Source organism: Lygodium microphyllum, chromosome 30, assembly GCF_053477565.2.
Source record: "Lygodium microphyllum isolate KBCC chromosome 30, Lygodium_microphyllum_v1.1.10, whole genome shotgun sequence".
NCBI classification, from domain to species: Eukaryota; Viridiplantae; Streptophyta; class Polypodiopsida; order Schizaeales; family Lygodiaceae; genus Lygodium; species Lygodium microphyllum.
In genome coordinates, this window is record NC_141164.1 from 93,874,903 (window position 1) to 93,896,732 (window position 21,830).

Sequence of the window (21,830 nt, forward strand, 5' to 3'; positions counted from 1 at the left end):
TGTAGTACCTTGTGGGCTGTCGTGTCTCCGCTAAAGTGTCCTCCAGCAATCCCGCTATGCACCTCTGTGAGCAAATCGTGTATCTCATGCTCACATATGCATCTATGCAATAACCCGTCTTGCCCTAACCTATATAATTGGCATGCTATCAAATGATAGGGTTGGATTTTGAGGATAAATTGCCTAAGTCATGTCTTTTCTATTGGTCGCTCAGGCAGTCAGTGTTCAAGCACTTGGACGATGTCATTTGCCTAGTATGGTGTTAGATCAGCCTTGAATAAATCTCTTGCGTTAGAAAGGTTGAACATATAGATGTGTGGCAATTTATCGGCAATGCCTTGTCCAACGGCCTCTCCTGTGGGAATGTGTGACATGTGGTCAACCATGTAGTGCTATTTTCCCTTCCGTACAACCAGGAGAAGTCGAATTCTAAAAGCAGAAGGAGCCATCGAGCTATGCCTCTTGTAGGACAGGGTTTGTTCACTAGATATAGCAAGGCTTGATGGTCCACGAATAAAGTAAAAGGCGTAGCCAAAAGATAATGCCGAAACTTCTTTATAGCAAATACCATGGCTAAGCCCTCTCTCTCAGTCGTCAAGTAGTTCATTTCGGTCTCAGTGAGTTTTCTGCTAGCAAAGCTCACTGGATAGTCAAGGTTGTGTTCACCAAGTTGGCACAGTACTGCCCCCATAGCGAATTTCAAAGCATCAATATGTACACTGAAGGTAATGGTCCAATCTAGGGCTCGTAGGATTAGTGTAGTAGTCAGAGCCTTTTTCAATTCCTCGTACACTCGTTGACATGTTTCACTCCATTCAAAGACGATCAACAGCTTGTACAAAGGTCTGGCAATCAATGCATAGTTTAGCACAAACCATTGATAGTACCCCATATGACCTAAGAATCTTTGAACTCCCTTATAGTTGATTGGGGGCGGAAGATCAACAATAACCCTGACTTTTGAGAAGTCAGTGGCAATGCCGTTCTTTGACACCACATGCCCTAGGATGCATCCATGTTTCACCCAGAACTGGCACTTTAAGGGGTTCAGGGAGAGAAGATATAGGTGACACCACTCAAAGACTGCCCGAAGTTTGTCTAGGTGCTCTCGCTAGGTCGAGTGAACACACAAGTCATCCATGAAGATCTCCAATTCCTTGCGAAGCATGTCTTTAAATATGGTACACATGAGGCGTTGAAAGGTGGTTGGGGCATTAGTCAACCCGAAGGGCATGACCATGTAAGCAAAGGCACTCCACTCGATATCAAAGGTAGTCTTATGCCTGTCGGCAGGATACACTTGCACCTGATTATATCCAGAGAAGCCATCCAGGAAGCTATAGGCCTCTTTGCCCGCCACTCTTTTGAGCATGTGCTCGGTGTATGGCAATGGGTAGTTGTCTCTCTTAGTGGCAACATTCACCTTCTTGTGTTTGACACACACTCTAATATTTCCATTCTTCTTCATCACTATGACTATGGGCAACACCCAGTCTGTGTGCTCGATTTTGTAAATGAATCTTGCTCTCATTAGCTTGTCATAACTGCATGAGCGTGTTTTGGATTCATCGAGTACGGTTGCTGCTTGACTGTTGCGTCTGGTGTCATGGGTATGTTATGAGTCACTACACTCGGATCCACCCCCTTAAGCTCCTCCAGGGACCAAGTGAACACGTCTATATACTCTTGCAAGAGAGCAACAAGACTCATCTCCTCTTCCTTAGTTAAGTCATCAGCAATTAAGACCGGTTGGGATGTCTCCCCCTCCTGTGCTAGGTTCACCTCCTTGACCTTGGCTAGTCCCTCCATGGGTTCACTTGTTTGCCCTTGGCGTTTGGCACCCAACAGGATTACTACCTTGTCACCCTTCTTGAACTTCATAAATCTCCTCGAGAGATCCTGTGGCTTTCTTTGCTCTTTTGTTTGTGCGTCCCTAGGCTGTTTTGCCCTATCTTCCTTCAACCGTTTGTGCCTCAGGTGGACGGGTAGGTCCCCCTTGGTGCGTCTGGTCTTGGATGGTCTAGGTATATCTGGGTTGCTATCTGAGCTTACTTTCAACTCAGAATCAAACTCACCATTTTTGCTAGAAGAGGTGGTTTCTCCTGGTGGTTGCACCTCAAAGGGTGACTCTATTCTAAGCACTAGTGGCGTACCTGGTTGGGTTAGTCTTGCTTGTTCGAAATCTATGGCTCCTATGTGTTCCAACCATGCACGGTCACAATCCATGAGCATGACCCCTCGTTCCATCCTAAAGACACCCTTTTTTTGTAGGTTGGAGTCCGCTCATATCTGTTCTATTTCTCGCCCCTCAGTGTCATATTCCACCGTGTCTATCTCACCCTTACTTTTGTCACTGAAAGAATGACATCTTCATACTCATCATTGGAATCATCTTCGTCCGACTACTCATTGTCTCCTAGGTTTTGGCATATCTCTTGTCTTTGGTTAGAGACTAGGGCCCAATTGTACAAGAGGTTTAAGTCATGCACCCTGGTCCATTGCCACCTTGGTTCATCTAGCAGATCTTGGAGTGGCTTGAAGTTTGCTGCTAGATTGCCAGCTAGTGTGCCAGTCAAATACTCCACAGAATCCCTTAGAGTTCCTTCTTGTTACTTGGCACTTGGAATGTGACAGGCTTAGGTTGCCCACAAAGGGTTCATGCCATCATGAAAACTCGTATGGAGGGTGTATCTTTTGTCCTGCCAACTATCTTGATGGCTTGCTCGTATGCCTCATGATCTAAGAATGGCAAGTTGATCGTAGCAAGGACATGCATCCAGTCTCACTCATCCTCAGATCATGGGATATACTTGGTCAAGGGCCCATAGGACTTCTTGACCTGAGCATTACCTTTAAGCATTGTGGAGATGGCATCCAAGTCGACTGGTGAGGTTTTCCACGTGTCCATGTCTACCCTCACAACTTCCATTCTATTGCCAAGGAAGATTAAGCTGTTACCCCAATCTTCGATGACTTTGGCATTGCGCATCCAGGGTCGGCCTAATAGGATATCATAGTCCACTCCCTTCATGACTATAAAGTCGACTGAGAATTGGACGCCTGCGATCTTCATCGGCCAGTTTTTCAGTACCCCGAATGGTTTCACTCTCATACCGTTTGCTAGTGTGACATTGAACCTGGCGGTCTCCACATGCGGGTTTCCCCACGTTTGAAGCACTGTGTGGCTCAGTACACTAACCCCCCCTCCTATGTCTATAATCCCCTTTCTAGTTGTGTCGCCTAGGGCTAAGACATGTAAGACCACATGCGTCTCGATGCCTTCCCAGAAAGCATTAACGTGCAAGGACTTAGGCATAGAGTGCAGCGTCAGGCTCGGTATTTGTGTCTCTACATCAGGGTCACGTAGGTCTGCGGTAGCTTGCTCTCATGATCCTTCAACCCACTGCTTTAGGTCTTGCCATAGGGTGGAATGCTACCTAAGCAGGTCTCCCAGGCCTAGCGTCACAGGGGTGGTCAGCAGTGTGGTAACGAGGTCGTTGGCTGCTTGTCTTTCTCCTATTTCGGATTGTCCTAGCCAATGGCAGTGACTGATTTGCTGGCCTATAGCGTCAAGGCTTTGCCTAAGCGGTACTGCTTGCGACGCAGTTGCATCTCTTGCTTTCGATTGAGGGGGTGAAACTGGCATGCTTATGCTAGAGAGATCTTCGATCTCGTCCTCTAGGATGGGCTCAGCATCTTTTAGGTGCTCTTGGGCCTGTCTTACCCATTCCTTCACTTTCTCGATAGCCTCTAGTTGGCGCTTCGGATGCGGGTACTCCCCTACCCTAGCACTTCCCTTTTCGGCCGTCTTAGGAGGTGAGGTTTCTGCCTCCGCATCAGTGACCTTCTTTCCAACAGGCAAAGTAGTGGCAGTCTCGATTTTCAATGTGATCTTAGCTTTGGTTTTCTTCTTTCTCCATCTACGGCTCCTCTTTTTCGATCGAGGCTGCATCGAAGTTGTTTGGACCTGGCAATGATATGATGGCATGCTTCATCTGTTATCGTGTCATGATACACAATGGGATAGATGTGGCCTCCCCCATCGGGGTTCTCGACGCCAAACAACCCCAATGGGATAGATGGCACGTTGGATGAACTTGAGGATGGTTTTCACTTGGGACAGTCAATGAAGAGTTGAGTACAAACTCTAGGCACCTTAGGTCTGCCTTGTCCCTATTTGTTGCTCCCTTTCAGGACAACGTGATGAGATGTGCATTGGATGACTGCAAGTCCAACATATGATTGGATCCTGGGTCTGCCCTCCTAGGCCTCTACCTCAGCCTCTTCCTAACACCATCACCGATACTGGTCGATAGTCCATGAGGACTACGTTGCCCTTGTTGTCATGCGAGACGTATGGGTATACGTAAGTCTCTTCCTCATTTGGCTCCTCCACGTAGTGGACTGGAGCGTCAGTTTTGGTGGATGAGTCACGTAGGGATCAGGTGGTCTAGGTATGCTTGTAGGGTTTATGTCCATTCTAGGAATAACAATTTAACATTGTTAGGCGCAGGAAGGGCCAATGGGGCCCCCCCGTCCAAAGAATTGTTGGGGTCTACTTGCTAGATATGGCTGCCCGTAGGGTTGTGAGTATGAGAGTCTTCTTGGTAATCTGTAATGCGCAATGTCGTGACCAAATCTACCGCAATTAGCGCAAGGTCATAACCTAGGGTCCTGACACTCGGTCGACAAGTGGTTTCCGCCACAGTACACACATTGGACGTGTGGGTGCATGGGTAATCTCAACATATCCTGCAGTTTGGCTATTCCATTTTTACCTTAGTCAAGACTTGGTTTGTCTCAGTGGCTTTCCCTTTGTCCTGGGCTGTTGGACCTGATCGTTCACTAGAGGTTGATGCTCACTCTGAACTCCTCGAGTTGGTCTCTTTTGAATTTGAGATCTGGAGCTCCGCTCTTTTAGCTGGTCGTCCACTCAAATGGTCTCTTCAAATAACCTAGCTATCGAGTCTCGCTGTAAGCTCAAGTTGCCTGCCAAGGCCTTATACAACTCCTTACTCTGTATTCCACTGATAAATATGGTGGAAACTGCTCTTTCGGTAGGTCATTCGCCCACAGGGGATTCTCTTGAAGAGGCTCCTCACGTGGGTGACATAGTTGCAAATGTCCTCTTTCTCTTTCTGCTTGACATTCATCAGTCTCACTAGTAGATTGTTAGAGTATCTGGGCTTGGAGAATCTCTTAATGAAGAGGTTTTTGAGGCCATTAAAGTCCACTCGTTCTTTGATATCTAGACTCTGTACCAAGTCCTACCCTTGTAGCCTAAGCAAAGCCCGAATGCTTGAGAGCGTTGAGTCAAGTCGGTGAGGTCGTTGGCCTCACAGACTTGCTCAAATTGCTCTACAAAAATTGTTCTACAAAGCTGTATGAATTGTCATGGGGTTAGTACTTGTCGAATTGCTTTGCAACAATTGGGATTTTAGACTGGCCCTTAGAGCCTTGGTTTTCTCTTAATCCTGTTAGTAATGATGTCGCCAGTGCTGCAACAGTCTGATCTGCTGTGTTTTCAAGCAGTCGCTTCATGAGAAGCTCATTCAATGTCAAGTCCCCTTCCAGGGCTCTCTCATGATCGGTCCAATTCCCACCTGCCAGGTTCAGTACCCACTGTACCTCGCACAATTCTGTGTTCTGCCTTAAGCTCCTAGCACGCTAGTCTTGGTTGTATTTCACTATGCCTTGCAGTGCCTTGTGGGCTAGCTTCTATTCCTCTTCCAAGTTTGTTATGATGGCTTCTGCTGTTCTACCGCAGTGCTCATACCGTGCGTGCGCATTATAGTTGCTTACCAGCTGCTGAATTGCCTTTGGAAAAACTCCTAAGTTGAGTTCCTCGTTTGGCATGTGGTCTGAGCTTTTCTTTGTCATGATAGCGTTCTCGTGCTCCACCAAGCTATCAATCACATTGAGCAAGTTGGTCAGATCCACTTCTCTAGTGCCGCTTGCTTGGTCCTACTTGTGCTTTGGTTGTCCATCTATGTCTTGGGATCTTCTCCTATTGGTGGGTTCCTTGAGGTGTTTATTTGAGTGAGTTCCTTGACTTATTGCATCCAATCCTTTATTTGCCTCTACTCAATATGTGTGTGTTCTTTCCCGTGCACTTGTGCTCACTCAGGCTTTCAGCTGTCCTTAAGTGTGCTTCAAGTGCGAAAATTCAGGATGAGTGCGAAAAACAAGTATCTAAGCAGCTTACGCACTCTCTCGCTTTGTTTTAGGCCTAATAGGCTTGTTGACCCGCGTTTGGTCATCTTGTCCATTTTTAGGGTTTCTCACTACGTTATCTTGCCCGTTTTAGGGTTATTCAAGGTCTTTGGCTTAGCTGGCTATCGCTAGGACTCTGGGTCTAGGAATAGCCTACTCGAGCTGCTAGGTGACCGTGTCCTATGAATTTACCTATTTCCTGCGCTAGAATTGAGTTCCGCGCCTCGGGGGTACTCATGAAGGTTTACACAGCCAGAGAATTTGGAAAAATCCTGACTTGGCCCAACTCATCCAAGTTGCAAGGGCCGAGGGCCGTGTGTCACTCGGACGGCAGGCTGAGGGCCGAATGGAATTGTGGGCTAAGGGCCGAATGGTAACTAGTCCGGATGGGCGGAGTGGCCTAGTCAAGTGGGCCGAGGGCCGAATGGTGAATTCGGCCGGGCCGAGTGTCAATTTGTTCGAGTGGTGCTGGGACAAGGCTCGAATTTTAAAGTTAGTCCGAATGCTTCATTCAAACGGGTCGAGTAAAAGGCATCCGAGTGTAGTTGGCCAAGGACAGAATGGTTTGAGGGTCGAATGGTCGAGTGATCCGAGGGCCAATTATGGGGCTTGGCCCAGAATCACCGTCACTTGGACGGGCTGAGCCGTGCATGACGACGGCCGCGTCGGGGATGATTTCATTGAATCTAAGGATCCGCACTACCACCAAGCACGCCACCTTCCAGATCACAACAAATACATAGCAAGGAGGTCCTGACGTACCTAAAATCGTGCGAAGAACTCCCCAATGGCAAGATCAAATCGAATCAATGCTGGAAGCACACTCTCGCTCTCTCTCACTCTCTCTCAATGTCAGGGCATGAAATGAGCTCTTCCTTTTCCTCTTGGCTCTTAAATCCCTTCCCGACTAAGGTTTATATGTCCCCAATCACTCACTTGCTAACATTAACATCCCAAGCATTCTTTTTTCCCATTTTTGCATGACTTGTGCCTTGTTTTGCCCTATTTTATAGCAGCAAACCCTACGCTTTTCCTATCCGGTTTCCTAATCCTAACCTATTCTAAATGCAACAACGGTCGAAGGCAAAAAACTGAAATGATTTCTCCATCTTTTCCAATCATCAAACCAGCAAAATAACCCAAAATACTTACTTGTTTCGAAGATCCAAAATCCAAACTTTCTACCTATCTCAAGCTTCGATTCGGGGATGAATCCCTTACTTCGATGCTCGATATGAGGCGCGCGAGTGCTCAAGCTTGAATCCGTTGGTCCCGACAACGGAACCAAAATGTGGGAGCTTTCGCTCAATCGCTAAGACCCACGGACCACCTATTACTTCAAGCGTTCCAAGCAAGCTCACATGGCTATCTCTCACCTAGCTGACGTGCCGTCAATCCTCTCGGGGTGTAGTGATCTTACCTTGATGACAAAATGAGTTGCCTCCTCCCTCACACAAGTTGGTAGCTCCATGATCCTAGATGCTAGCTCAAGCATCCTCAAGCCTCCTCCATCTCCAAGCTGCATCCACCATAGCCACGTCCAAGAGAAGAGAAGATGGTGAAGAGCTTCACCCTCTCGATCTCTCACTCCCACATACTCACTCACTCCCTCACACTCTCACACTCCCTCCCTCAAGAGGACACACACAAGCAAGATGAAAAGAAGAAGAGAAGAAGAGAGGACTCTTGTTAGTCTCACACCAAAGAATGAGCTTCCATTCACTTTTTGAACTTTATATATACAAACCCTAAAACCCCCATGGGCGCCCATCCCTTTTTACATGACTGGCCATTGTGGCAAGGTCCCCTTTTCTGATTCCCTCTTTTTGCTTCATGCCCTAAGCCTATACCCGTCTATTCTTTTACAAGTAGCACAGGAGGGAGCCTGGCGCTCTTTTACAAGAGTTTTTAGAGTTTTTGAGGTGCCTTTCCTTTAAAATTTCTCTTTTTGCCTCAGTTTAGCTTTAGAGGCCGCCTCTATGCCTTTGCCCTTTTATCATTCTTTTTCCACTTTTTCCTTCATTTTTTCGCCATTTCGATTTGAGGTTAACATGACCCTACTAATCAATGGACATCATGTGAAAAAGAGAAGAAAGTGGTTGAAAATGCATTATCTTGTAGCAATATGCATGGTGGAATAAGGCAGATGCAACAATTTGGAGAAGAGACTCTAGGATTTATTCCTCGAAGTCACTACACAAGAAATCATTGGGCTAGGGCTACCACTGAAACCGTAATGAAAATAGGGCAATGTGAAACTCCTTGTGTTGCTTTACTTGACCATGGGTCTGAGATAAATGTCATAGTGTGGATTGTATGAAAATGGTGCATGGCCTATAGACACCAATCATGATTGGCATATGAGGGCTACAAATAATTCTTCAGGAGAGCTTTATGCTGCATGTCCTAATGTAAAGGTGATGATTGGTGATGTACAAGAAGAGAAACACATCTTTGTGCAAGATAATTCCTCATATGCAGTGATTTTGGGACAGCCCTATATTACAGGAGTGCGTATGGAAACAAAGGTGCTTGATGATGATTCTGATTATGCAAGAGTCAGAAGCAAGGATGGCAGGAAAGCAGTCCAATTTCTTACTGTTTGTGCTAATCATCCTAGAAATTGAGATACGCTTCGAGAGTCCCCTTTGGCTCCAAATACAAGGGAATTCAAAGACCTGGATTTTCATTAAGCACTGCTATAATGCGGGGCTATAGTAGTGCTATTCAGAGGATGTACTTGCCTCTTGATGGAATGAAGCATGTATTTACTATTGGTTATACTCAGTTTACAATAAACAATTCATGTTAGTTTAAGCCTATGGAAGCTTTGTGCAAGGCTAAATGCATATCTATGAAACGAGCTACTAAGGAACTAAAAGCATTGGGACTGTTAGCTGAAAATAAAGGCATTTCAGGCATCTTTTATGGGCTGAATATTAATGACCCTATGGCTGAAATTTCAGCAACTATACATGTAGAAAATAAGGCTGAAAACATAGTGTTGTCAGTATGTTCTTTGGACATGTATGATGTTATAGCATTGTTTGCTCAATAGGAAGGATTACAATGGGTTGAAGCACTTGTGGAGACAAAGTATAAGACAATTGACAAAAAGGTGAAACCAATTGCTTTGCCACTTCCACCAGAAAGTGAGGGTTTGCTACTGAAAGAGACTATTTTATGCAGATGTTGGCTAGGCATGGAAAGGCATTTTCATTTCAGCCAACTAAAATAGGTTATGTGGATCCAAATTTTGTCTCTCCTATGGTAATATTTACTATGCCACATGTACCATGGAACTTGAGGCCAATTCCAGTGCCTAAAGCTTACTTGCCAAAGCTGATGGATTTGCTAAATGAAAAGATTCACATGAAGATCTTGGAGCCTTCTTCAGCCTCGTACTCAAATCATTGGTTTATTGTGCCCAAAAAGAATGGGGCTTTGAGATTTATTAAAGACATGCAACCAGTCAATAAAGTGACTATAAGAAATGTGGGTGCAGGTCTTGTGGTTGATGAATTTGCAGAGGCTTTTGCAAGCAAAGCGATCTATTCTTTGGGTGATCTTTACTTGGGGTATGATCAATTTCAGCTTGCAATTGAAAGTAGGAATATCATAACCATGAAGTCTCCCTTGGGGTTATACGGATGTGTACTCTCCCACAGGGTGCAACAAACTCAGTGGCACACATGACAAATGCTATGAATAGGGTACTCATGGATTTTATACCACAATTGACAATGCCTTTCTTGGATGATGTTCCAATCAAAGGGTGTGCAGTGGATGAAAAGAATGAAGAGATGGATGCTCATGGGTGCAAACAGTTTGTTGCAGACCATATTATGGATTGTGAGAGGATTTTGATGCGTTTAGAAGAGGTGCATTTAACTCTTTCTGGACAATCTTTGGAGTTAAAGAGGTTTTGATTGTTGGGCATATGTGTGGGCCCTATGGGCGAAGACCATCACTAGCAAAAATTGATGGGATTGAAAGAATGCAAGATGTATGCACAAATGTATCAGAGGTGCATAGATTATTGGGTGCATGTGTGTTTTATTTGATATGGATTCCTCACTTTGCACATGTAGCCGATGCTCTATATCCACTTCTAAGGAAAGGTCAGAGATTTCATTGGGAAAGGAAGCATCAGAAAGCAATGAATAAATTGAAGCAGCTCTTGAAATTTGCTCCTACATTGAGAATGGCTGATTATTCACATGGAAAGTCTATCATTATTACTATTGATACAAGTCTAAATAGGATTGGATGGGCAATTGGGCAAGATGATGAGGAAGGGCAAATATATGTAATACACTTTGGTGCTAAATTATTGCCTGAATGACAGAGAAAGTATCCACAAGTTAAAAGAGAATTATGGGGAATTGTGACAGTCCTTAAATGTGATAAGGAGTATTTTATGGGTGCTCATGTAGTCATTGAGACCGATTGTTTGCCGGTATTGGGTATGATTACTAGTTGTGCTACTTTGGGCATTGCTATGCTTTGGTGGATTGCATACATCAAATCTTTGAACCCTGAATTTTAGCATATTACCGAAAGAGATAACCCAGTGGCAGACATGTTATCTCGGGCATGCTATGAGAATGAAGATGGGATGATGGATGAGGAGGAAGAATATGACTTTCTTGTGGCTGAAAATGATGTTGTAGGAGTGAATTTAGCAATGCAAGGTGTTGCTACAACATTAATGGAAGCTTGGACAACAAAGAGAAGACACTTTAGATGTTTTGTATCTTGTGTAGAAGTGTTTCTGGAAGACAAATATGCAGGAGAGTGGCTGAGAATTGGTCAATACCTTAGTACATTAACAAAGAGAGATGAATGGTCAGATGAGGATTTTAAAAAGATCATGAGAAAATCCTATGGGTTTTTCTTAAAAGATGGATACTTATGGAAACATGCTAAAAAGAAACATGGTATGCCATTGCGAGTTTTGGGTGACAGAGCTTCACAAGTAAATGTTATGCAAGAATTTCATGAAAGCTTATGGGTTGGTCATAAAGGTGTTTGGGGTACTTTTGCAAAGATCAAATAAAGATATTGGTGGCAGGCTATGTATAAGGATGTTTCTCACTTTGTGGAAACATGTATGACATGTCAAATGTATTAATTTGTGAGACATTGGGATGGATTGTAGCCCACATATCCATTGTCTCTTCATTTTAAGTGGGTGGTGGATTTAGTCACAATGCCTACAGGTCTTTGGCAAATGAGGTATCTTGTACTTGCTCATGAAGACTTGACTAATCAAGTGGAAGGGAGAGCTCTACGTACTAAGACAACAAATGCCATCTGTACTTTTCTCTTAGAAGAGATCTTTTGTCGGTATGGCTATGTGGGAAATATTACAGCAGATAAGGGTGAGTTAGATACAGATGAAGCTCATGATTTCTTTGCACAGTTGGGGATAAAGCTTGCTTTAACTTCATCCTATAACCCTGAAGGAAATGGAAAAAGTCAAAAAGGTCATCCACCTTGTTAACCCCAAGTCGAGATGGCGGAAAAATGAAGGAAAAAGCAAAAGGAAGATGGAAAAAGAGCAAAGACACACAGGTGATCTCTAAAGATGAACCGGGGCAAAAAGCGAAACTTTGAATGAAACGGTGCCTCAAAAAAATCGGAAAACTCTTGTGAAAGAGCGCCAGGCTCCCTCCTGTACCAATTGTAAAATAATGGAAAAATGACCTTGCCACAATGGCCGGTCATGTAAAAAAGGGATGGGTGCCCATGGGATTTTAGGGTTTGTATATATTAAGTTCAAAAAGTGAATAAGAGCTCATTCTTTGGTGTGTGGCAACAAGAGTCTTCTTCTTCTTCTCTCCTTATCTTCTTGCTTGTGTGTGCTCTTGAGAGAGGGAGTGTGAGAGTGTGAGGGAGTGAGTGTGTGAGAGTGAGGGATCAAGAGGGTGAAGCTCTTCACCATCTCCTCTTCTCTTCTTCTCTTCTCCTCTCTCTTCTTGTGCGCGCGGCTATGGAGGATGGAGCTTGGAGGTGGAGGAGGCTTGAGGATGCTTGAGCTTGCATCTAGGATCATGGAGCTACCAGTGTGGGTGAGAGAGGAGGCAACTCATATCGGCACTAAGGTAAGCTCACTACACTCGTAGGATTGACAGCACATCGCCTAGGTGAGAGATAGCCATTAGAGCTTGCTTGGAACGCTTGAAACAATAAGCGGTCTGTGGCTCTTGGTGGTTGAGCGAGAGCTCCCATATTTTGGTTCCGTTGCCGAGACCAACGGATTCAAGCTTGAGCACTTGCGCGCCTCATATCGAACATTGAAGTAAGGGATTCATCCCCAAAACGGAGCTTGAGATAGGTAGGAAGTTTGGGTGTTTTTGATCTTCAAAAAAAGTAAGTATTTTTGGTTATTTTGTTTGTTTGATGATTAGGAAACATGGAGAAATCAGTTCAGTGTTTTGCTTTTGATTCTTGTTGCATTTAGAGTAGGTTAGGATTAGGAAATTGCACCGGAGAAGGGTAGGGTTTACTGTTGCAAAACATGGCAAAAATCGTGCAAAAAATGGCAAAAAGTTTGCTTGTGATGCCTAAGATCGGCAAGTGAGTGATTGGAGGCATCAACACCATACCCAAAAAGGGGTATAAGAGCTAAGAGGCCGAGGGAGGACTCATTTGTAACCATTTCATTGAGAGAGAGAGAGAGAGAGAGAGAGAGAGAGAGAGAGAGAGAGAGAGAGAGAGAGAGAGAGAGAGAGAGAGAGAGAGAGAGAGAGAGAGAGAGAGAGAGAGAGAGAGAGAGAGAGAGAGAGAGAGAGAGAGAGAGAGAGAGAGCTATTGCCCGATTCGATTCGATCGCACCAACAACGAGCCCACCACTCTATCCAGGTATATGAATCCCTTCCCTTACCCCCTTAGGTAGGATCTGGAGGTTTGTGCTTGATACGATTGAGTTAATCACAAGGAACAATCGAAATCAAACTCGCGTTGTTGACGTGCACTGCGCTCAGCCCGTCCGAACTGTCATTTCTAGGCCGAGTCCCAGAATTGGCCCTCGGCCCCTTACCATTTGGCCCACTCTGCCCAAACCCTAATCGGCCCACTCGGCCCAAACCCTAAGCGGCCGTCCGAGTCGATCATTTGGACCATGGACCAATTCGGCCCTCTCCCATGTGTCGAATTTGACCCTCGGCCCACTTCCCTCGGCCCGTCTGAGTGATCTTGTTCGAATTGACCACTCGGCTTGGCCGAGCCAATCTGTCCGAGCGACTTCGTCCAAGTCCGCTCCTCGGCCCATCCGAGCCCACCCTGTCTAAGTCCCAAATTCGGCCCTCGGCCTGTTCGAGTGACCCACTCAGACCCTGCAATTCGGACCAGTTGGGCCGAGTGTAGATTTTTACCAAATTTTTAGAAATTTGACCTGACCCGGCTAGAACTCAGCAGCGCAAATGATTGGAAGCCCCTAGGATGCAACTTGATTCTGGAGCACGGAATAGGCAAAGTCATAGGGCGCAGCCGCCTAGTAGCTAGAAGTATGCAGTTGCTAGACCAGAGACCTAGACGAAAACCACTGAGTTGTAAAGCTTGGTTGGACAGAAAACAAATGAGGCAACATATTCGGGAGACCCTAAACCCTGTCAAGACGGCTAGGAAATTGACCAACAAGCCTATTAGGCCCGAAACAATACGAGAGTGCGTAAGACACCTAGAAATTGGTTGCTGCACTCACCCTGAATTTCCGCACTTGAAGTACACTTAAGAAAATTGAAAGCCTGATTGAGCACAAGTGCACAGGAAAAGACACACACATTGAGTGGCCATAAATTGAGGATTGTATTCAATAACTAAAGGAACTCACCCAGATAAACCACTCAAGGAACCCACCAGTAGGAGAGGACCCAAGACATAGACAAACCATCAACGCACAAAAGTAGGACCAAGCAATGGGTGCTGGCGAAGTGAATTTGACAAGTCTACTGAACCTAATTGATAGCTTGGTGGAGCACCAGACCTCGACAATGGCAGAAGAAAGTTCAGACCGTAGATCTAACGAGGAGTTCGACTTAGGAGTCTTTCCAGATGCTATTCAGCAGTTGGTCAGTAGTTATGATGCTCATGCTCGGTATGAGCACCACGGCAGGACAGTAGACGCTATCATCACAGATCTAGAAGAGGAGAGAAAGCTAGCCCGCAAAGCATTGCAAAGCATGGTTGAATACAATAGGGATCAGCAGGCTAGGAGCCAAAGGCAAAGCATGGAGTTGCGAGAGGTGCAGCGGGTGCTGAACCTGGCTGGCAGAAATCGAACGGACCATGAGAAAGCACTAGAAGGAGACTTAACATTGAGTGAGCTTCTCATGAAGCGGCTGCTCGATAATACGGCTGCAGAGCAAAGTGCCACGACTCTAATGACATCGCTACTCATAGGATTAGGAGCAAACCAGGGCTCAAAGAGGCAGTCTAAAATTCCTATTGTTGCCAAGAAACTCGATAAGTACCAACCCCATGACGATCCATACAGCTTTTTTGAGCAGTTCGAGCAAGTCTGCGAAGCCAACGGCCTCAACGACCTAACTCAATTCTCTCAAGCGTTCGGGCTTTGCTTGGGAGACAAGGGTAGGATGTGGTATACGAGCTTAGATACCGTAGAGCGAGCCAACTTCGATGGCCTCAAGGATCTCTTCATTAAGAGATTTGCCGAGCCCGGATACTCCGATAATCTACTAGTACACTTGATGAATGTCAAGCAAAAAGAGAAGGAGGACATTCGCGATTACGTGACCCATGTGTGGAGTCTCTTCAAGAGAATCCCTACTGGAGAGCGGTCGACTGAAAGAGCAGTATCAACTGTATTCATCAGCAGGATTCAGAACGAGGAACTATATAAGGCTTTGGCAGGCAACTCGAGCTTGCAGCGAGACATGCTAGCTAGGGTCTTTGAGGAATCCATCTGAGTTGACGATTAGCTGAAGGAGCAGAGCTCCAGAAGCGCGAACCTAGAAGAGACCAACTCGCGAAGCTCAGAGAGAGTGTCATCCTCGAGTGAGCGATCAGTCTCATCATCCCAGGATAAGGGGAAAACCACCGAGACGAACCAAGTCTTGGCTGACATTAAGATGGAACTAGCCAAGTTGCAAGACATGTTGAGACGACCAACGCACCCACACGTCCAATGCGTGTACTGTGGCGGAAGCCACTTGCCAACCGAGTGTCAAGACCCTAGGTCAAGACTTTGCGCTAACTGTGGTAGGTTCGGTCATGACGTCGCGCATTGTAGATTGCCAAGAAGACTTCCATACTCACAACCATACAGCCAGCCTTACCTAGCGAATAGGCCGTAGCCATTTTTCGAAAGGGGAGTCCCATTGGCCCTCCCTGCACCTAACGACATTAAGTCGGATGTTCCTAGGATGGAAATAAATCCTACAGCCATTCCTAGACCGCCTGGTCCTTACGTAACCCATCCATCGAGTGACGCTCCTGTCCACTATGTGAAAGAATCAAACGAGGAAGAAGCTTACATATGCCCTTACATCTTGCATGACGATGAGGGCAACGCTGTCCTCATGGATTATCGCCCCGTACTGGTGATGGCGTTAGGAAGAGGACGAGGTAAAGGCCTAGGAGGGCAGATGCAGGATCCAATCACCTGTTGGACTTGTGGTCACCCAGACCATGTCTCATCATGCTGCCCTGAAAGGGAGTAGCAAAACAGAGACAAGACTGACCAAAGGTGTGCTGAGTGTGGAATCACCCATCTCTTCGTCGATTGCCCAAAGCAAAAGCCGTCTTCTAGCTCAGCCAATGTGCTATCTGTCCCATTGGGGCTATTTGGTATCGAGAACCTCAATGGGGAGGCCACGCCTATCCCATTGCGGGTCATGACCCGTGCCCAAATGAAGTAGGCCGGCATCTCTCTGCCAGGACCTAGCAATCTCGATGCAGCCTCGATAGGAAAGAAGAGCCGTAGACGGAGGAGGAAGAGTTCGGAAGCTAAAATCACACTAAAAACGAAGAGTACTACAACTCTACCTGCTGGAAAGAAAGTCTTTGACGCGGAGGCAGAGACTTCAGTCCCTAAGACGGTCGAAAAGGGAAGTGCTAAGGTAGGGAATACCCGCATCCAAAGCGACAATTAGAGGCCATAGAAAAGGTGAAGGAATGGGTGAAGGAGACTCAAGAGCATCTAAAAGACGTTGAGCCCATCCTAGAGGACGAAATCGATGACCTCTCCAGCATAAGTACGCCAACCTCACCTCCGCAACCAAAGTCGGGAGAAGCAACTGAACCATAAGTAGTGCTGCTAAGGCCGAGCCTCGGTGCTACAGGGCTACGGTTCAGTCACGGCCACTAGTCAAGACGATCCAGGTTAGGAGAGAGACAAACACCCAACGATCTCCTGACCACATTGGTGACTACCCCTGCAACACTTAGCCTGGGAGATCTGCTTAGGCAGCATCCCACCCTATGACAAGATCTTAAGCATTGGGTCAAAGGGTCACGAGAGTAGGTCACGGCAGACCCTCATGACCATGATGCAGAGACGCAAATACCGAGTTTGACGCTGCACTCTATGCCTAAATCCTTGCACGTCAATGCCTTCTGGGAAGGTTCTGAGATGCATGCGGTCTTACTAGTTTTAGCCCTAGGCGATACAATGAGAAAAGGAATCGTGGACACAGGGGCTGGGATTAGTGTGCTTAGCCATGCAGTGCTTCAGACTTGGGGAAACCCACCCGTTGAGACTGCTAGGTTTAATGTCACACTAGCAAAAGGTATTGTGGAGTGCTCTGTTTAGCCCAAAACACTCTGCTTTCACTCAACAGAGAAACCTCTCTTTATTGTTCTCATTTGTTACATCAAGATCCTGATGGTTGGCTACTACATCAAGAAAGGTGTTGCCGTGAACTAATCTAGCCTTCGTGGAGTTAGTTAGAGTTTCCTCCTCCACACCTCCCCCCTAAAAACAGAGGATGCTTCCAGGAGTGAGATATGTAAGCTATACAATAGGCAGTTTATAGGGCTTGATTCTGATTACATGGGCCATAGTTACTGACTGATTTGATAGTCACTGCAAACGATATGTATTTGTGCATATGAGCTATAGGACTTTGTATGGGCCTACCCATCGATGTAGAAGGGATTCACTGAGCCCTTTGCGATGTGATGGAAAATAGACCATGACCATATCTCCTGAAGCGTATTCCACTGGATGCCACCCTTGGTCGTAGTCGCGTTTCTGACATTGTTGAGCCACGTGGAGGTTATGATGTATTGCTCTGCGTAGGATGGGCTGTCGTTGTTGAAGGTACAACCACCAATCAGATGCTTCGGCTTGAGTTGGGGCCACTTGAAGAGAGTTCAAATCAGGTGGAAGTCGTGAATCCCACCCATAAAGCGCTCGAAATGGGCTGACCTTTGTCGAGGCTTGGACTGATGTGTTGTATGCGTGAATTGTGAATGGAAGCACCTGATCCCAATCTTGATGTAAGGGGTCGACAAATGTAGCTATTATCTGCTTGATTGTTCTATTTAATCTCTCTGTTAGGCCATTCGTCTATGGATGGTAAGGTGAAGTGAACAACTGTTCGATGCCTAAACTTTGGGTCAATATTTTGAGGACCTCACTGGTGAATTGAGGGCCTTGGTCAGATAATAGTTTTTGTGGGCAGCCATGACTGAAAATCAGCTTCTCCAACAATGCGGCAGCTATTGTGGAAGCTGAGGCATCGAGTAGTGCAACTGCTTCACACCATTGAGTCAGGTACTCAGTGATGACGAGTATGTGCTTGTTTCCAGTAATGGACGTAGGGAATGGACCCATCAGGTCCCACCCAACCAGCTCAAATGGCTCATTGACCTGTATGGAGGATAGAAAACCAACATTTTGTGGTGGTGATTTGATGCTATGGCATACATGGCATTCCTTAGATGTTGTGACACTGATTTCTGCATCCCTGGCCAGTAATAATGTAGCCTGAGCTTGTGCAATACTTTGTGAAAACCCAGGTGTCCTGAGAGAGGATGGCTATGATAAAATTCTAGGTATGGGCCCTGTAATGTCTGAGGCACAAAGATGCAGGTTGTTGATTGTTGGCCACATAGTGTAGGAGTTGATCACTACAAACCTGCGCTGAGTAGTGTGGGGCTGAGGTGAGGTTACTTGTAAAATGAGTTGTTTGATGATGAGGTCGTTTTGCTGTATTGCCGCCATTTGGTCTATGTGGACTGGTAAGGTCATGGGTGGGGGAGAGACCATCAGCAATGAGATTTTGTGTTCCTTTACAATAGGTTAAAGTGAACTTATATTCCTGCAAGGCAAGGGACCATCTGAGTAATCTTCCTGGTGGATGTTGTTTGTGTATTAAAGAGACCAATGGCTAATGATCGGTCTCGACTTGGACCTTTGTGCCGTGTAGATAGGGGTGAAACTTGTGAAATCCCCACACAATGGCCAGTAACTCCTTCTCAGTTGTTGAATAGTTTTCTTCGGCCTTTGTAAGAGAGCAACTAATGAATGAGATGGGGTGCCACCTCTGAAGATCATCCTGTTGTAATAAAATTGCCCCGATTCCCTGATTTGAAGCATCTGTTTGTAGCTTAAAAGGCTTTGAGAAGTCTGGGTGAGCTAATAGAGAAGCTTCCTGAATGATTTGTTTAAGCCGGACAAAGCTTTGGTTGCATGTTGAAGTCCATTTGTATCGTATGCCTTTCTTCAAGAGTTGTTGGAGTGGATAGGTAATCGCAGCTAGGTTGGGGACGAAGCGTAGGAAGAAATTGGCCATGCCCAGGAAACTTTGGAGGGTTTTGACTGAGGATGGTGGAGGGTAGTTTGAGATTGTGGTGACTTTAGATGGATCCATTTGTATGCCATCTGCAGAGATAAAAACCCCCAAGAATTTGAGCCAAGTACTACCCCATCGGCATTTTTTAAATTGCAGCTGAAGGTTATATTCCTTGATTCACTTGAGCACCTCCTCTAAAAATGGTAGATGTTGCTGCCACGTCTGTGTGTGAATCAAGATGTCATCCAGATACACTAATACTACACCTTTTTCGATTAGATCATGAAAGATAGCGTTTGTTGTTTGCTGGAAAGTGCTTCCTGCATCAGATAATCCAAAGGGCATGCAAGTAAACTGAAATAGCCCCTTTTGAGTGCAGAATGCTGTTTTGTGAGCATCTTCCGGGTTCAATGGTATCTGCCAATATCTAGAGGCCAGGTCGAGAGATGTGAAATATCTTGATTTGCCTAGCTGATCCAGTAAATCATCTATCTTAGGGAGAGGATAAAGATAATGGACAGTGACTTTATTTAAGGGTTAGAAGTCGATGCAAAATTGATAAGTGCCGTCATTCTTGCACACTAGATGGGGTTCAGAAAGCCAATTACTATTAGATGGCACAATGATTCCTTTATGAAGCATATCTGAAACTGGCTGGTCGATTCTTTATTTTTCCAAAGGATACCTTCTGCGAGATGCCATGTGTATAGGAGGGGAATCTCTTGTGTTGATTACATGCTGTGTGGGAAAATTAATTTGTGAGGTCTTGGATCTTGTGTGATAAAGGGTAGGAAACTTCCTTAAAATATCTTGAACATCACGCAAATGTATGTGAGAGCTTTCTAATGTGACATGTGTGTGAATGATCGTGGGTTTTATGTGTGAGCACATTAGTAATGGAATCGGAAGTGAAATTGGTAACACCAGCTGTTGAGTATCAAAATGTAATTGAGCCTTTGTCTTGACAAACCAATCACAACCTAAAGTCATGGGAAACAGCTGCTTAGGTAACACATAAAAAGAATGCTGAAAAGTTTGCTGAGCTAAAGAGAAAGTACAATGAGCTTATGTATGAGAGTGATATACTTGTTGGTTATCGCCAAACAAGACCTGGATTGAAGGTGCTGTGGTTCTGTGTAATCCTAACTCCGGAACTAACTGTTCACTAATGGATGAAATACTACTGCCTGAGTCTAGAAGAACTTCATGAGATGTGTTACCTAAATGGGCTAAAGTTGAACACACCATGCATCTGGAAGATGAGGCGGCTTGAATATGTGGGCAATGCTCCTCCTCCAGCACCCGGCCTAGATGTTTTCCGGCAATTCAGCTAAGGTGGCAGCATCATCAAGTTGTACCTGAGCATTTTGGTGGTGTTGTTGCATACGAAGCTTCCTGCAATGCCGCTTGATATGGCCATAGTTGTTGCAATAAAAACACTTTGGTCGTCCTATGTAGGTAATTCTCACCGGGAATTGATTTGAGCATTCTGGATATCGATATCCATGGGTGTTGGAGTTGGCTATACCAGTTGCCTCTGTGCACTTGGTTGAGGAACCATGGCCATTGGAGCATCAGTATTGGTTGAGGCCTCGATACGTTGTGCTATCTGAATGGTAGCATGAAAAGAGGTTGGGCCTTGATCACGTATTCGCCTGGAAATGTCATGACGGAGGCGTGGCCAGAGGAAGAACAACTTCATGTCTTCTGACATTGTGGGGTTAGCTCGCAGTAAAAGCTGATTCATTCTGACTGCAAACCGAGCTACTGGTTCAAGCTATTGTTGCCTCAAAGTGTTGAGCTACTGAAGTGCTGTCTATGTAATATTTTGATGTGCAAAATTTTGTATCAGTAATGTTTTTAAGACTTGCCAATCACCTTTAATTTCTTCTTGCTGCTGGATGAACCAAGTTGTAGCGACATTTTCCAACAGTGTCTGAATCTCCATGGCCTTCCGCTCATCAGACCATTGATGGTAGCTTGAAACATTCTCGAAATGGTCCAGCCACATCAGCACATCTTTGGTTGGCAACCCAGAGAATGGTTTGGGTCTGATTTTGGGATCGGGTTTGTGAAGGTGAGGAGCACTGGACAATAAGTAGTTGAGTAGGGTTTGGTTTGTGTGATTCACTTGCAGGAGCATGTTGGAGACGGCCTGAAACATGTGCTCCATCTACACAAGTTCTGGTTGCATGGGTTGTGCTGTAGCAAACTCTGGCTACATAAATGCATCTTCATACACAGGTGAGTGAGTAGATTGGCGTGGGGAGGCTGCATGGCTCATGGTCGGGTTGTGCTGAGAGAGTGGAAAATAAAGGCTCTGCATGAAGGAGACGTGAATAGCAACTTTCACTCAGCAGAGAAACCTCTCTTTATTGTTCTCGTTTGTTACATCAAGATCCTGATGGTTGGCTACTACATCAAGAAAGGTGTTGCCGTGAACTGATCTAGCCTTCGTGGAGTTAGTTAGAGTTTCCTCCTCCACAGTATGAGAGTCAAGCCATTTAGGGTGCTTAAGAATTGGCCAGTGAAGATCGCAGGTGTCCAGTTCTTCGTTGATTTTATAGTCATGAAGGGAGTGGACTATGACATCCTATTAGGCCAACCCTGGATGCGCAACGCTAGAGTCATAGAAGATTGGGGTAACGGCTTGGTCTTCCTTGGCAATAGGACGGACGCCCTGAGAGTAGAGATGGACACCTGGAAGACCTCACCAGTCGACTTAGATGCCATCTCTGCTATGCTCAAGGGTAATGCTCAGGTCAAGAAGTCCTATGGGCCCTTGACCAAGTATATCCCATGCCTGGAGGACGAGCGGGATTGGATGCATGTCCTTGCTACAATCGACTTTCC

General features: G+C 45.6%; 1 pseudogene; it reads right to left on the bottom strand.

Annotated features, from left to right (window-relative positions):
* Nucleotides 1–20,284: 20,284 nt before the first annotated feature.
* Nucleotides 20,285–21,261, bottom strand: LOC148010133 (uncharacterized; annotated as a pseudogene).
* Between the last annotated feature and the right edge of the window lie 569 nt (nt 21,262–21,830).